Genomic DNA, 17,703 nt, shown 5'->3' with positions numbered 1-17,703 from the left:
AGAAATAACTACTGCAGAGCAGAATAAAGAAAAAAGAATGAAAAGAACTGAGGACAGTCTCAGAGAGCTCTGGGACAACATTAAACGCACCAACATTCGAATTATAGGGGTTCCAGAAGAAGAAGAAAAAAAGAAAGGGACTGAGAAAATATTTGAAGAGATTATAGTTGAAAACTTCCCTAATATGGGAAAGGAAATAGTTAATCAAGTCCAGGAAGCACAGAGAGTCCCATAAAGGATAAATACAAGGAGAAATACGCCAAGACACATACTAATCAAACTATCAAAAATTAAATACAAAGAAAGCATATTAAAAGCAGCAAGGGAAAAACAACAAATAACACACAAGGGAATCCCCATAAGGTTAACAGCTGATCTCTCAGCAGAAACCCTACAAGCCAGAAGGGAGTGGCAGGACATACTGAAAGTGATGAAGGAGAAAAACCTGCAACCAAGACTACTCAACCCAGCAAGGATCTCATTCAGATTTGATGGAGAAATTAAAACCTTTACAGACAAGCAAAAGCTGAGAGAGTTCAGCACCACCAAACCAGCTTTACAACAAATGCTAAAGGAACTTCTCTAGATAAGAAATGCAAAAGAAGGAAACGACCTATAATAACGAACCCAAAACAATATAGAAAATGGGAATAGGAACGTACATATCGATAATTACTTTAAATGTAAATGGACTAAATGCTCCCACCAAAAGACACAGATTGGCTGAATGGATACAAAAACAAGACCCTTATATATGCTGTCTACAAGAGACCCACCTCAGACCTAGAGACACATACAGACTGAAAGTAAGGGGATGGAAAAAGATATTCCATGCAAATGGAAACCAAAAGAAAGGTGGAGTAGCAATTCTCATATCAGACAAAATAGACTTTAAAATAAGGACTATTAAAAGGGATAAAGAAGGACACTACATAATGATCAAGGGATCGATCCAAGAAGAAGATATAACAATTGTAAATATTTATGCACCCAACATAGGAGCACCTCAATACGTAAGGCAAATACTAACAGCCATAAAAGGGGAAATTGACAGTAACACATTCATAGTAGGGGACTTTAACACCCCACTTTCACCCATGGACAGATCATCCAAAATGAAAATAAATAAGGAAACACAAGCTTTAAATGATACATTAAACAAGATGGACTTAATTGATATTTATAGGACACTCCATCCAAAAACAACAGAATACACATTTTTCTCAAGTGCTCATGGAACATTCTCCAGGATAGATCATATCTTGGGTCACAAATCAAGCCTTGGTAAATTTAAGAAAATTGAAAATGTATCAAGTATCTTTTCTGACCACAACGCCATGAGACTAGATATCAATTACAGGAAAAGATCTGTAAAAAATACAAACACATGGAGGCTAAACAATACACTACTTAATAATGAAGTGATCACTGAAGAAATCAAAGAGGAAATTAAAAAATACCTAGAAACAAATGACAATGGAGACACAACGACCCAAAACCTATGGGATGCAGCAAAAGCAGTTCTAAGGGGGAAGTTTATAGCAATACAAGCCCACCTTAAGAAGCAGGAAACATCTCGAATAAACAACCTAACCTTGCACCTCAAGCAATTAGAGAAAGAAGAACAAAAAAGCCCCAAAGCTAGCAGAAGGAAAGAAATCATAAAAATCAGATCAGACATAAATGAAAAAGAAATGAAGGAAACGATTGCAAAGATCAATAAAACTAAAAGCTGGTTCTTTGAGAAGATAAACAAAATAGATAAACCACTAGCCAGACTCATCAAGAAAAAAAGGGAGAAGACTCAAATCAATAGAATTAGAAATGAGAAAGGAGAAATAACAACTGACACTGCAGAAATAAAAAAAATCATGAGAGATTACTACAAGCAACTCTATGCCAATAAAATGGACAATCTGGAAGAAATGGACAAATTCTTAGAAATGCACAACCTGCCAAGACTGAATCAGGAAGAAATAGAAAATATGAACAGACCAATCACAAGCACTGAAATTGAAACTGTGATTAAAAATCTTCCAACAAACAAAAGCCCAGGACCAGATGGCTTCACAGGTGAATTCTATCAAACGTTTAGAGAAGAGCTAACACCTATCCTTCTCAAACTCTTCCAAAATATAGCAGAGGGAGGAACACTCCCAAATTCCTTCTACGAAGCCACCATCACCTTGATACCAAAACCAGACAAGGATGTCACAAAGAAAGAAAACTACAGGCCAATATCACTGATGAACATAGATGCAAAAATCCTCAACAAAATACTAGCAAACAGAATCCAACAGCACATTAAAAAGATCATACACCATGATCAAGTGGGGTTTATTCCAGGAATGCAGGGATTCTTCAATATACGCAAATCTATCAATGTGATAAACCATATTAACAAATTGAAGGAGAAAAACCATATGATCATCTCAATAGATGCAGAGAAAGCTTTCGACAAAATTCAACACCCATTTATGATAAAAACCCTCCAGAAAGTAGGCATAGAGGGAACTTTCCTCAACATAATAAAGGCCATATATGACAAGCCCACAGCAAACATCATCCTTAATGGTGAAAAACTGAAAGCATTTCCACTAAGATCAGGAACAAGACAAGGTTGCCCACTCTCACCACTCTTATTCAACATAGTTTTGGAAGTTTTAGCCACAGCAATCAGAGAAGAAAAGGAAATAAAAGGAATCCACATCGGAAAAGAAGAAGTAAAGCTGTCACTGTTTGCAGATGACATGATACTATACATAGAGAATCCTAAAGATGCTACCAGAAAACTACTAGAGCTAATCAATGAATTTGGTAAAGTAGCAGGATACAAAATTAATGCACAGAAATCTCTGGCATTCCTATATACTAATGATGAAAAATCTGAAAGTGAAATCAAGAAAACACTCCCATTTACCATTGCAACAAAAAGAATAAAATATCTAGGAATAAACCTACCTAAGGATACGAAAGACCTGTATGCAGAAAATTATAAGACACTGATGAAAGAAATTAAAGATGATACAAATAGATGGAGAGATATACCATGTTCTTGGATGGGAAGAATCAACATTGTGAAAATGACTCTACTACCCAAAGCAATCTACAGATTCAATGCAATCCCTATCAAACTACCACTGGCATTTTTCACAGAACTAGAACAAAAAATTTCGCAATTTGTATGGAAACCCAAAAGACCCCGAATAGCCAAAGCAATCTTGAGAACGAAAAAAGGAGCTGGAGGAATCAGGCTCCCTGACTTCAGACTATACTACAAAGCAACAGTAATTAAGACAGTATGGTACTGGCACAAAAACAGAATGATAGATCAGTGGAACAGGATAGAAAGCCCAGAGATAAACCCACGCACATATGGACACCTTATCTTTGATAAAGGAGGCAGGAATGTACAGTGGAGAAAGGACAGCCTCTTCAATAAATGGTGCTGGGAAAACTGGACAGGTACATGTAAAAGTATGAGATTAGATCACTCCCTAACACCATACACAAAAATAAGCTCAAAATGGATTAAAGACCTAAATGTAAGGCCAGAAACTATCAAACTCTTAGAGGAAAACATAGGAAGAACACTCTATGACATAAATCACAGCAAGATCCTTTCTGACCCACCTCCTAGAGTAATGGAAATAAAAACAAAAATAAACAAATGGGACCTAATGAAACTTCAAAGCTTTTGCACAGCAAAGGAAACCATAATCAAGACCAAAAGACAACCCTCAGAATGGGAGAAAACATTTGCAAATGAAGCAACTGACAAAGGATTAATCTCCAAAATTTACAAGCAGCTCATGCAGCTCAATAACAAAAAAACAAACAACCCCATCCAAAAATGGGCAGAAGACCTAAACAGACATTTCTCCAAAGAAGATATACAGAATGCCAACAAACACATGAAAGAATGCTCAACATCATTAATCATTAGAGAAATGCAAATCAAAACTACAATGAGATATCATCTCACACCAGTCAGAATGGCCATCATCAAAAAATCAAGAAACAATAAATGCTGGAGAGGGTGTGGAGAAAAGGGGACACTCTTGCACTGCTGGTGGGAATGTGAATTGGTTCAGCCACTATGGAGAACAGTATGGAGGTTCCTTAAAAAACTACAAATAGAATTACCATATGACCCAGCAATCCCACTACTGGGCATATACCCTGAGAAAACCAAAATTCAAAAAGAGTCATGTACCAAAATGTTCATTGCAGCTCTATTTACAATAGCCCGGAGATGGAAAGAACCTAAGCGCCCATCATCGGACGAATGGATAAAGAAGATGTGGCACATATACACAATGGAATATTACTCAGCCTTAAAAAGAAATGAAATTGAGATATTTGTAATGAGATGGATAGACCTAGAGTCTGTCATACAGAGTGAAGTAAGTCAGAAAGACAAAGACAAATACCGTATGCTAACACATATATATGGAATTTAAGGGGAAAAAATGTCATGAAGAACCTAGGGATAAGACAGGAATAGAGGCGCAGAACTACTGGAGAACGGACTTGAGGATATGGGGAGGGGGAAGGGTGAGTTTTGACAGGGCGAGAGAGAGTCATGGACATACACACACTAACAAACGTAGTAAGGTAGATAGCTAGGGGGAAGCAGCCGCAAGGCACAGGGATATTAGCTCGGGGCTTTGGGACCGCCTGGAGGGGTGGGAGGGGGAGAGTGGGAGGGAGGGAGACGCAAGAGGGAAGACACATGGGAGCACATGTATATGTATAGCTGATTCACTTTGTTATAAATCAGAAACTAACACACCATTGTAAAGCAATTATACCCCAATAAAGATGTTAAAAAAAAAAAAAAAAAAAGAAAAGAAATGTCTGTTTAGGTCTTCTGCCCATTTTTCGATTAGGTTGTTTTGTTGTTATTGAGTTGTATGTACTGTATGTATATTTTGGAAATTAAGCCCATATTGGTTTCATCACTTGCAAATATTTTCTCCCAGTCTGTAGGTTGTCTTTTCATTTTGTGTATGCTTTCCTTTGCTGTGCAAAAGCTTATAAGTCTAATTGGGTCCCATTTGTTTATTTTTGCTTTTATTTCTGTTGTCTTGGGAGACTGAGCTAAGAAAACATTGGTATGGTTATGTCAGATAAATGTTTTGTCTATGTTCTCTTCTAGGAGTTTTATGGTGTCATATCTTATATTTAAGTCTTTAAGCCATTTTGAGTTATTTTTGTGTATGATGTGAAGGAGTGTGCTAACTTCATTGATTTGCATGTGGCTGTCCACCTTTCCCAATACCACTTACTGAAGAAACTGTTTTTTCTCTATTTTATATTCTTGTCTCCTTTGTCGAAGATTAACTGTCCATAGGTGTGTGGGTTTACTTCTGTGCTCTCTATTCTGTTCCATTGATCCACATGTCTGTTTTTGTGCCAGTACCATGCTGTTTTGTTTACTATAGCTTTGTAGTATTGTCTGGGAGAGAGTTATGCCTCCTGCTTTTTCCTTTTTCCTCAGGATTGCTTTGGCAATTCTTGGTCTTTTATGGGTCCATATAAATTTTAGGATTATTTTTTCTAGTTCTGTGAAAAATGTCATGGGTAATTTATTAGGGATTACACTAAATATGTAGATTGCTTTGGGTTCGGTGGCCATTTTAAGAATATTAATGCTTCCAATCCAAGAGCATGGAATATCTTTCCATTTCTTTGAATCATCTTTAATTTCTTTTATTAATGTTTTGTAGTTCTCAGCATATGTCTTTCACCTCCTTGGTGAGGTTTATTCCTAAGCAGTTTTTTTGGATGTTATTTTAACAGGGATTGTTTACATTCCCTTTCTGAGATTTCATTGTTAGTGTTAAGAAATGCAACTGATTTCTGTAGGTTATCTTATATCCTACTACCTTGTTGAATTCATTTTTCATTTCTAGTTTTTGTGTGGAGTCTTATTGTTTTCTGTATATGGTATCATATCATCTGCATATAATGACAGTTTTACCTCTTCCCTGCAGGAGGATTGGTATAATTTCTTCTTTGTATGTTTGGTAGAATTCATCTGTGAAGCTACCTGGTCCTGGACTTTTATTTGTAGGGAGTTTTTTTTTTTTTAATGAAAGATTCTGTTTCATTTCTAGTAATTGGTCTGTTCAAGTTATCTATTTCTTCTTTAGTCAGTTTTGGTGGGCTGTATGTCTCTAGAAACTTGTCCATTTCTTCTAGGTTGTTGAGTTTGTTGGCATATAATTGTTCATAGTATTCTCTTATGGTTTTTTGTATTCCTGCGTTATCAGTTGTGATTTCTCCTCTTTCATTCCTTATTTTGTTTATTTGGGTCTTCTCTCTTTTCTTCTTGGTGAGTGTGGACACAGGTTTGTCAATTTTTTTTTTTTGCGGTACATGGGCCTCTCACTGTTGTGGCCTCTCCCATTGCGGAGCACAGGCTCTGGACGCGCAGGCCCAGCGGCCATGGCTCACGGGCCCAGCTGCTCTGCGGCATGTGGGATCTTCCCGGACCGGGGCACGAACCCGTGTCCCCTGCATCGGCAGGTGGACTCTCAACCACTGCGCCACCAGGGAAGCCCAGGTTTGTCAATTTTTATAGCCATTACTCTTAACTCTTTATCTGGTAAATTGCTTATCTCCATTTCATTTATTTATTTTTCTGGGATTTTGTCTTGTTCTTCTGTTTGGAAGGTATTCCTTTGTCTCCTCATTTTGCCTAACTCTCTGTGTTTGATTCTATGCATTAGGCATATCAGCTATATATCCTGATATTGAAAGGGTGGCCTTTGGGACCCAGAGGCACAATATCCCCTGGTCATCAAATCCAGGTGCCTCAGGGGTATCCCTCACATGGGCTGTGTGCACCCTTCTGTTGTGGTTGGGCCACAATTGCTGTGGGTGTGCTGGTGGGTTGGGTTGGCACCCAGGTCAGCTGGTTGTAAGACCTGGCCTGAACTGCCGTGGATGCCTTGGTGGGGGGGGCGGGTCTGGTCCCAGGCTGGCTGTGTACAAGGCTTTGTTGTGACTGTTGTGGGTATACTGGCAGTTGGGTCTGGCTCTTTGAGTGACTGGCTGCAAGGCCCAGCCATGATTGTTGTGGGTGCACTGGTGTATGGGGTTGGGCTTCCGGAATGGGAACCACTTTGAAGGTACATTGGTGCCAGCCAGGTCTGCTCACTGTGTGGGGTGGGATGGGAGCCATTTGAGGTGGGCATGTTGGACAGGGAAGATCCTCAGGGAAACATTATCAGGGTGGGGCACCTGTTATTAGCCAGATTAATGGAGAATGACAGAAATGGTGCCTGCCAGCACTCGGCCAGCTGGGTGGAAGGAGAGTAAACATAAATGGTACCTGCTAGCACTTCTGTCCCTGGAGAAAATTCCACCAGATCCCTGCCCCTTTTGCATATGCCCTAAAATTAGTCAATAAATCTCTGTCTTATATGTAGCATGTGCTTTTTAAGCTGCTATCTTTGTGCTAGCATTTAAAGTGAGTTTGCATGAGCCCTTCAAGGATGGTGTCTTTGTTTCCCACAGCCCTCCAGCTCTCCCAGATGTAAGCCATGCTTGTTTCAAAGCCAGATGTTATGGGGGCTCACCTTCCTGGTTCAGGTCCACTGGACTGAGGAGCCTGATGTGGGGCTTAGACCCTGTGCTCCTCAGAGGCAACCTCTGCAGCTGTCATATCCCTCCTGCTTGTGGGTTGCACACTTGAGGTGTGTGTTCTGACTAGACTACGTCCCTGCCCCTCCTATCCATCTTTTTTTTTTTTTTTTTTTTTTTTTTTTTTTTATGCGTTACGCGGGCCTCTCACTGCTGTGGCCTCTCCCGTTGCGGAGGACAGGCTCCGGACGCGCAGGCCCAGCGGCCATGGCCCACGGGCCCAGCCGCTCCGCGGCACGCGGGATCCTCCCAGACCGGGGCACGAACCCGCGTCCCCTGCATCGGCAGGCGGACTCTCAACCACTGCGCCACCAGGGAAGCCCTCCTATCCATCTTGATGGTGCCTTTTCTTTATATCCTTAGTTGTAGAAAATCTGTTCTGTTAATGTTCAGGTTGTTCTCAGAGATAGTTGTTCTATGTATAGTTGTAATTTTGGTGTGTCTGTTGGAGGAGGTGAGCTCAGGGTCTTTCTACTCTGCTGTATTGATCCAGAACCTCTTTTAACATTTCTTTTTTTTAAAAAATAAATTTATTTATTTTATTTATTTATTTTTGGCTGTGTTGTGTCTTTGTTGCTGTGCACAGGCTTTCTCTTGTTGAGGTGAGTGGGGGCTACTCTTCATTGCAATGCGCAGTCTTCTCATTGCAGTGGCTTTTCTCGTTGTGGAGTATGGGCTCTAGGCGTGCGGGCTTCAGTAGTTGTGGCACGCGGGCTCAGTAGTTGTGACTCACAGGCTCTAGAGCACAGGCTCAGGAGTTGTGGTGCACAGGCTTAGTTGCTCCGCGGCATGTGGGATCTTCCCGGACCAGGGCTCGAACCGGTGTCCCCTGCATTGGCAGGCGGATTCTTAACCACTGCGCCACCAGAGAAGCCCTTTTAACATTCCTTGAATCCCTTCTCTTCTCATCAGTCTTACTAACAATGTCTCGTTGATTAGAGCGATCTCCTCATTGACCTTCCAGCTCCTAAGTTTTGACTCCTTGATTCATGGGGCACACAGTCATCAGATTGATCTAGTTAAAATGCAGATATGGCCATGTATTTCCCTTTTTGAAATTGCTCAGTGATGTATCATCTGCCGGCTAACGTTCCATTGCTTCACATTCTGTGTTTTTTCATGAGCTTGTCCTTGTCTAACTCTCCAACCTCAAATCTTAAGAACCGTTATACCAAAATTTATGCTCAACAACAGCAAATTGTTTGTAGTATGACTTTGCTCAAAACTCCCCTGTTATTCTCAGTGGTCACCAACTCCAGTAAACCTTCCTGTGGCCACTGCCAATTAGCAAAGTGATGTCGTTCTCTTGTTTCACGAGAGTATGCCGTTTCTGCATTGTTTTACTATCATATATGATAGTTGAGTATCATGTCTTCCTCACCCACCAGATTGTGAGATGTTTTAGGCCAGGGATGCTTTGGTCAGATTATACCCCAGCATCTAGTACAGTGTCTGACACAGAGTAAGCAGTTAATGAAGTGGGTCTTGTAGAATGGGGAGGATTTTAATGAAAGCAGCCTTTCCCCTTTCTGTATTGTATTAGCAAGACAGGATGATGTGCCCTGGAATGGATTAGAGGATAAACATTTTTCCTTTGTTCCTAAAAACCAAGGGATACATTCTCTAAAAATAGCTTTAAACCATTGAAGGATAGTCAGAGAGACTGTCATAGTCTAACTTATATTAGAGAATCAGACAGAAATCAGTAAGAATTCTCTTACAATATTGTGATTTATATCATGTTTAATGTGATATTGTTAATTAATTAATTGTTAATGTATAGTGGCTGACAGTTAACTTCACAGAAAAACCATTTCTGGCTTTCTTACATTTGATTTTCTTAGTTCTTCTTAGTCCCTTCCCTAGGGGAACATCTAGGGGGAATAGAAAGTAAAAAAGTGACTTCATTTGCTAATTGTGATTGATTCTATTCCAAGTGTCTACTTTGGTGGTGAATGTTGAAATTATTTGATTGAACTGGTAGTTAAAATTATTTGTGGGTTTTAAATATCTGAGATATTCCTTCTTTCAGTTACATGATGGGCAGATGTGTCTTTGGGTGTCATATAGCCTGAACCCATATAATATCAGAGGCTATTTTTTTTTCAGAGGCTATTTTTTTAAGAAAACAAACATAAAATTAAGAATATAAAATTAAGTACACAAACTTCAGAAGGATAAATGCCAGTGAGGAGTTCTATAACTTAAGATTCATTATCTTCATGGTAAATCTGTACATGCTAGAATTTAAGTAGAAATATCAAAGTATTATTCACTTTTACTATTTCTTGTTTTCATTTCAGTGCTCCCTTCAGACTTGTCTTAGAGGTATCCTGGTGTGAAGACAGCTGAGCTTAGACAACATAAGTGACATCAGTGGATAGGGATTCTAGTTAATAACTAGAATAAAAGTGAACTCATTCTCCCTTAAATCAAGAAATTCTAGCTCTTAATTCCTGTACAACATCTATGATCAGGAATGCTGCTTGCTGATTCCAGAATTTACATCTTTCACATCATGGCAAATAATACCGTATCAAGGCCATATTACTTGTCTCCATTTCCCACAAGTGTGTAAAGTAACCAAGAAGTTTTGGTACTATCCTGTGACATTCTTGAAGTCATGTCAGCTGGATCAGTCACTGCAAAGCTGGTATAATCCATTATTCTAGGATGTGTTCAGCGCCTAAACTAATACAGGAAATATCCCAGACATAAAAGAACTCTGCATCTCATCACATTTGCTTGTCCCAATGAACACATCTTTGAATATAGACTTTTTTTTTCTATTTCTTTATTTTATTTATTTATTCATTTGGCTGTGTTGGGTCTTCTTTGCTGCATGTGGGCTTTCTCTAGTTGCGGCGAGCGGGACCACTCTTCGCTGCGGTGCATGGGCTTCTCATTGCGGTGGCTTCTCTTGTTGTGGGGCACGGGCTCCATTTGTGCGGGCTCCAGTAGCTGCAGCATGCAGGCTCAGCTGCTCCACGGCATGTGGGATCTTCCCGGACCAGCGCCCGAACCTGTGTCCTCTGTCTGCATTGGCAGGCGGACTCCCAACGACTGTACCACCAGGGAAGCCCTAGAATTTTGTTTTAGAACAGTTCTGAAGATAGTACAGAGAGTTCCCATATACCTTGAGCCAAATTCTTCCTATTATTCACATTAATAGTATTCACATTGGCCTGGTACATGTATTACTATTAATGAAGCAATACTAACACAGTATTAGCTAAAGTCCATGCTTTATTCGGATTTCCTTAGTTTTTGCATAACGTCCTTTTTTTAGTTCTAGGATTCCAGCCAGGATAGCACATTACGTTAACTTGTAATTTCTCGCTAGGCTCCTCTTGGCTGTGACAGTTTCTTAGACTTTTTTTATTTCTGACGATCTTCACAGTTTTGAGGAGTACTGATCAGGTATTTTGTAGGATGCCCCTCTATTGGAACTTGTCTGATGTTTTTTCTCATGATTAAACAGTGTTTATGTGTTTGAGGGAGAAAGACTACAAGAATAAAATGTTATTCTCATCACATTATATTAAGGGTATATGCTGTCAACCTGATTTGTCATTACTGATGTTGAATTTCATCACCTGGCTGATGTGTGGGTCAAGCTTCTCCTCTGTACTTATTTTTTCTCTCGCTTTCCATCCTATATTCATTGGAAGGAAGTCACTCTGTACAACCTATACTTAAGGAATGAGGAGTTATATTTCCCCCCATTAAGGGGGGTAGTATTTACATAAGTACTTCAGAATTTTTCTGCATGGATCAATTTCTCTTATCCCCTATATATTTATTTATTCATTTATATAAATATGGAGCTATGAATATTTATTTTATATTTTGGGTAATTATCTAACACTACTTTATATTACTCAAATTGTTCCAGCTTTAGCCACTGAGATCTCTTTCATTTGGCACCTGTGCTTCTTTGATATACCCTCATCAATGTGAGTTTCTCCCTCCCTCCTTCTTTCTTTCATCTTTTAGTCTTTCTCTGTCTTTCTGTCTCTCTTTTCCAGACACATCTTGTATATTTCTGGCCCCAGTCCTAGAATCAGCCATCTATCCAAGGAGCCCTGGTTTCTTTTATTGGAGAATGGTATTAGAATCCAAAATCTGGATCTGTGCATCCTCTTTGCCTGTGAGGAATCATTTCTTTTAGGCCCTGTCATCTGACATACCAAAGAAATATATATGTATCTTAACAGGTCTCTATACACAGACCTATAGATATTTCTGTATGTAATCTTCTGCATCTGCATGACCCTAAACATGGCTTCTTATTGATGTCTTCAATTCCAGTGCATTACACATGGATCATTCAAGGCTCTTCACCTTGCTTATCTGTAAATTCCTACTCCAACAGTGAGAAACCTGGCTGTTACCATCCACCATCCATTTACCTAATTGTTCAATTCCAGTACACATGTATAATAGTGTCAGACTTGTTAACACGTACTCCTGTGGAAAACAACTTAATAACTAGGATATACTACTTATGTGCAGTTCATTTTGCCATACGTTTTACAAATTCCGTGCATTTCCAGTTACTTAGGCACGTGCAAATACCCCAACCCTTTCAGTGAGTTCTTTTTTCCCCATATATTTGTAATAAACTAGATCTTCCTTTCATAGCTTCATTTCTCTTTGGGATTCCATTACTTCCTAAATTATTATTATTATTTTAATTTTTGCAGTACGCAGGCCTCTCACTGTTGTGGCCTCTCCTGTTGCGGAGCACAGGCTCCAGACGCGCAGGCTCAGTGGCCATGGCTCACGGGCCCAGCCGCTCCATGGCATTTGGGATCTTCCTGGGCCAGGGCACGAACCCGTGTCCCCTGCATCGGCAGGTGGACTCTCAACCACTGCGCCACCAGGGAAGCCTCCCTAAATTATTTTTTATTTGCATACATTAAGGTTCACTTTTTGTGCTGTGAAGTTCTTTTCATTTTGATGCATAATGTCATGTTTCAATGATAGTATCATTCAGAATAGTTTTACCACCACCAATAAGCACATTTTAATAACATTATCTTGTTTTTGGTTGCACGAAATCATTCTATAACCATATTTATGTACTTCGTCTAAGGTTCTGTGAGCCTGGAAGAAAGAAATCTTGGCAATAATTTAAAAAAACCAAATAGAAAGAACTCCTATACACATCCAAAATACAATTGCTTCAACATTAGTGGTCTGAATTCACAAAATAAATAATTTTCACTTCGAAAATTGTGTTTCCATCTCTTCGTGTAAAACTTCCTCATTATTCTGTGTAAGTTGTGAGCTCGAGGGAGCATTTTTTTGACCACCCTCATATCCAACATGCCCAGAAGGCCAGAAAACCAAAATGGAAACAAATGTACATCGTGTACAAGTTCAAGTTGTTTCTTTACCTTGTAAAAACATACCCAGGTTGGTGCAATACAAATATTGTACAGTGCTCAGCAATTTTGGAAACAATGGACTAAATATATCTACTGCAACTTTTTTTTTAAATAATAATAGATCTCGGGGACGGGGGTTCGTGCCCCGGTCCGGGAGGATCCCACATGCCACGGAGCGGCTGGGCCCGTGAGCTGTGGCCGCTGAGCCTGCGCGTCCGGAGCCTGTGCTCTGCAACGGGAGAGGCCACAGCAGTGACAGGCCCGCGTACCGCAAAAAAAAAAAAAAATAATAATAGATCTCAACAAATGGAGAAGTGGAGATGTCACAGTGGGACCCAGTCACTGGTTTATGCTTTACTTATATTAATTGATTTAATAGTCATAATAATTGACTTAATATTCCTAACAACCATATGATGTGGGTGCTACTTCTATTCTCATCGTATAGATAGGGAAACTGAGGAGCAGAGGTTAAGTAAATTGCTCAAAGTCACGCTGATATTTGTTTACTCAAGTAAGCAATGGACATGAGTACTAGAAACTCAAGTGATTCTCTTATCCTTTCATCAGAGAAATAGTACCCTGGAATTATTTTCTGGAGTAAGAAATGTCTCAGCTTTTGTCTGAAGTAAGACTGTAATGATATGAGAGAATATTTGGGGCAAACAGCATGGCTCCATTGGAATATTGACAGTGTCCTTTGTTTGCCAGATGTGGTTATGGTCTGGAGAAGACTGCACAACATCTGTCGGACAAAACTTTATTTGAGAGAGTGGAACCGGAGAATGGATATATACTAATAACCAGATATCCGGCTTCCCAGAGAATTATACATCATTGCACAGGAAAGACAAGCAGCTGGCTTTTGCATTGTACAATGTGCTTATACTGCACTCCAAAACAACCACAAAGACCACAGCATTAGATTATGACAGCTCTTGAAATTTAACTGTCTCTACTAATAAACATCAATTTTTAACAACCAAGTGTTTTTTTAAAATGTGCTTGTAATAAACAAGTGTGAACATTAATGTATGTGCTGTGGATCAGTGTAAGCTTAATAGTGTATATATAATCCAACCACCAAGCAAGGGGTGTTTCTAAGATTCATTCTGCAAAATGAGTGAAATTTAAGTATGAAGAAGAGTATTAGAGAAAGGAGAGTTGCAGTATATGTGGTAAAAACAGTAGAAACCAATGTAAAAGTCGAAGTTCCAACCAGGTAATGATGTTCAGAGAAATCCAGAAATGAGAAGATACTTAAAATAGTCCTAAAATGCCTTTCTTAAACTTGGCTAGTCACATTGGTGGCTTGGATTTTTATCAAGTATGAATTACCTCAACATACTTTTCTTCCTCTAATTTTATTTTTATATTTATCATTTTCTTCTATCCTCCCATTGTAAGGGAAGAAATGTATAGAATAATACCATCACCTGAGAAGGTTCCCTCATGTCCCCTCCTAGTCAGTTGCCAAAAAAAAAAAAAAAAATGTACATTGAGTTCTTATGCCTCTGGGTCTGCTCCTATGGGCCTTTCTCAGACATCTCCTTCTGCTAGGTGAATTCCTAACCATCTTTTAGGGGTCCATCCCCAATATCATCTTTTCTATAACTAGTATTTCCCCTTTCCTAGCTTTGGGAAGGAGTCCTTCCTTTTTTGTGTGCTCATAAAATTTTGTTACCATTAGCATTTTCACCTGGGAAACTGCTAGAAATGCAAATTCGCAGACCTCACCTAAGACCTACTGAATCAAAAACTGTGGGGATGGGACCCAACAATGTATGTTTTTTTTAACAAGTTGTTTGTGATCCACACTCAGCTTTAGGAACCACTGCTTTAGAGCTCTGTGACTTTGCAAAAGTAGTTTAATTTCTCTAAGCCTCTATTTCATTATCGGTATAAATGGGAATATCATCACCTCTTCATAGTTATGAGATACTGTATTAGGTAAAGAGTAGATGGAAAAAATATTATTATGTTACTTATTATTAGTTTGTCATTGAGGTTGTTAGACTGTTTGCCAAAACATGTAGTTCAAGAATCCTTGATTAAAAAAAAAAAAAAGAATCCTTGATAATGGGTGAGTGATTTTGTAATGTTTTCTAAATACACAAAGTATCACACCATAAAAGGAAAAGAATGATAAATTGAACTTCTGTATAGCAGAAACTCCATAAATAAATCCAATAGATAAAAAAATTAACATGCTACTGGTCATATTTCATTAGAGTAAGTTTTGTGTCCCTTGGAGTAAAAGTCTGTGTGTCTCTTAGAAAAAAGTTAGTGTCTGTTAAAGGACCAGTGCTTAGTGTAGAACCTAGTGCATGGTAGATAATCTATAAATACCTTTTGAATGAACAAATAGATAAAAAATAGTAACACATGAATTATTTGTTGTTTCTGAGCTGGATTCTATTTATCACAGAGTCTTAAAAATTATTTAGTGCCTTTTGAAAATTCATGAAAAAGCACCATTTCTTTGGTAGTTGCTACCATTTCCACCTCTATGCTTAAATGCCAAAACATGCCCCATATCCTACCCTTTTTCTATTCCAACTCCCTCATGACACTTTGGGATTTCCTAAAGGGAGCCATTGCTCTAATTTGACCACCTTTAAGGTAGCTCACATAAGGCAGTGCCCAAATGGAGGTGATAAGTTGAGATCTGAGATGCAGGTATCACTGCTCTTTTTCTTCTTCCTGTTTTAACTTTCTAAATGTCTGATAACCACAGAATACTGGGAATATAATTCAACATTATGAATGTCTACCAGCTTGTGTTGTCTGCTTCTTGTTTTGGCTAAACTAGTACTCCTAGTTAGATACTTGTGTATTGCTGTTTCAGCTAAAATGATAATAGACAATTGAAAGCTATATGAGGAGAGTACTTATTATCTAGTTTTTCTAACAAGGAGGGTTATCTAGGGCTTTCAATTTGTGTTGGGAATTTGGGGATGGGGTCCTTTCCTTGAGCTTTAGAGTCCTGTTTGCAAAAAGCTTCTATTACATTTTTGGGTTTTTTTTCTCTGGCAGACTGATTATCGTTATAAAGACAAAGTCTGTAACATAAGAGGATAGGGAAGAGAAGATTAACCCTAACTAGGGAGATTGGGATAAACTTTTCAGAGGAGGAGTTTTTTGTTGTTGTTGTTGATTCCTAAGTATAGGTAGCTCTTCAACCAACAGAGATAAGAGGAAACTAAAATTGAGCAGAGGAAAGTGTGAGGAAAGTCATGGAGATAGGAGAGAGCGAGGTGTGCTAAGGAATGGTGAATAATGTAGTGGTGGGAATGGGACAGGTGTGATAGGTGATCAGGTTGGAAAATGGGCTCTGTCAGATGAAGAAGGCCTTCCTTACACATTTACAAACGTGAGCTCCATATGCAGTAAGGAGTCACCAACCAACCGACCATAGGAGTCCTGAAAGTCAAAGAAAGGAGCTTTTGTTACAGTTTTTTGACGTCAGTTCATGCTAAACTTTTTTATTTTTATTATTTTTTCATCTTTATTGGAGTTTAATTGCTTTACACTGTTGTGTTAGTTCCTGCTGTACAACAACGTGAATCAGCTATATGTATACACATATCCCCATATCTCCTCCCTCTTGGGTCTCCCTCCCTCTCACCTTCCCTCTCCCACCCCTCTAGGCGGTCACAAAGCACCCAGCTGATCTCCCTGTGCTATGCAGCTGCTTCCCACTAGCCATCCGTTTTACATTTGGTAGTGTATATATGTCAAGGCTACTCTCTCATTTCGCAGATGTAGAGAATGGACTTGAGGACACAGTGGGGGAAGGGGAAGCTGGGATGAAGTGAGAGAGTGGCATGCTAAACTTCTGTTCTTATGTCTCTGAGATAGCCTGTTGTAGCCTTGAATGAACTCTTTTAACATGAAGTGGTTTGGATGGGTTTCTGCTCCTTGCCAAAGCAAACAAATAAACAAAAATATTTCACTTAGGATACTGTGATGATTAATTTTATGTATCAGCTATGTTGGCCTGAGGGATACCTAGATATCTGGTAGAACATTATTTCTGGGTGTGTCTGTGAGGGTGTTTAGGGAAGAGATTAGCATCTGAATCAGCAGACTGAGTAAAGATAACCTGCCCTCACCAATGGGGTGGGCATCATTCAATTCACTCAGTGACCTCAATAGAACAAAAAAGGAGAGAAGGGGCAAATTCTCTCTCTTCTTGAGCTGGAGCATTCGTCTTCTCCTATTCTGCAATATTGGAGCTCCAGGTTCTCGGGCCTTCAGACTTGGACCAGGACTTACATTATGAGCTCGGCAGATCATGGGCCATCTTAGCCTCCATAATGGCATGAGCCAATTCCTATAATAGATCTCCTCTTTACATATATCTGTATATATCCTGTCAGTTCTGTTTCTCTGGAGAATCCCTACTGATATGCGTATGAGATGGTCCGTTTTCCTGTAACAGCTCATATTCTCTAGTTTCCTTACTGTTAAAAGCATATTAATCAAACACACTGACTCTGGAGTCAGAATGCCAGTGTTCAAATCCTGACCTACTACTTGCCTTGAATAAGTCACTTAGCTTCTCTGTGCCTCAGTTTCCTCATTTGTAGATGAAGTTTTAATAATTCTTCCCTCCTAGGGTTGTTGTGAAACTTTTAAAATGTATTGTATATTA

The sequence above is a fragment of the Phocoena sinus genome, chromosome 5, assembly GCF_008692025.1.
Source record: "Phocoena sinus isolate mPhoSin1 chromosome 5, mPhoSin1.pri, whole genome shotgun sequence".
Lineage (NCBI taxonomy): Eukaryota > Metazoa > Chordata > Mammalia > Artiodactyla > Phocoenidae > Phocoena > Phocoena sinus.
The sequence above is the reverse complement of the archived record's forward strand: the minus strand, read 5'-3'. Positions refer to the sequence as shown.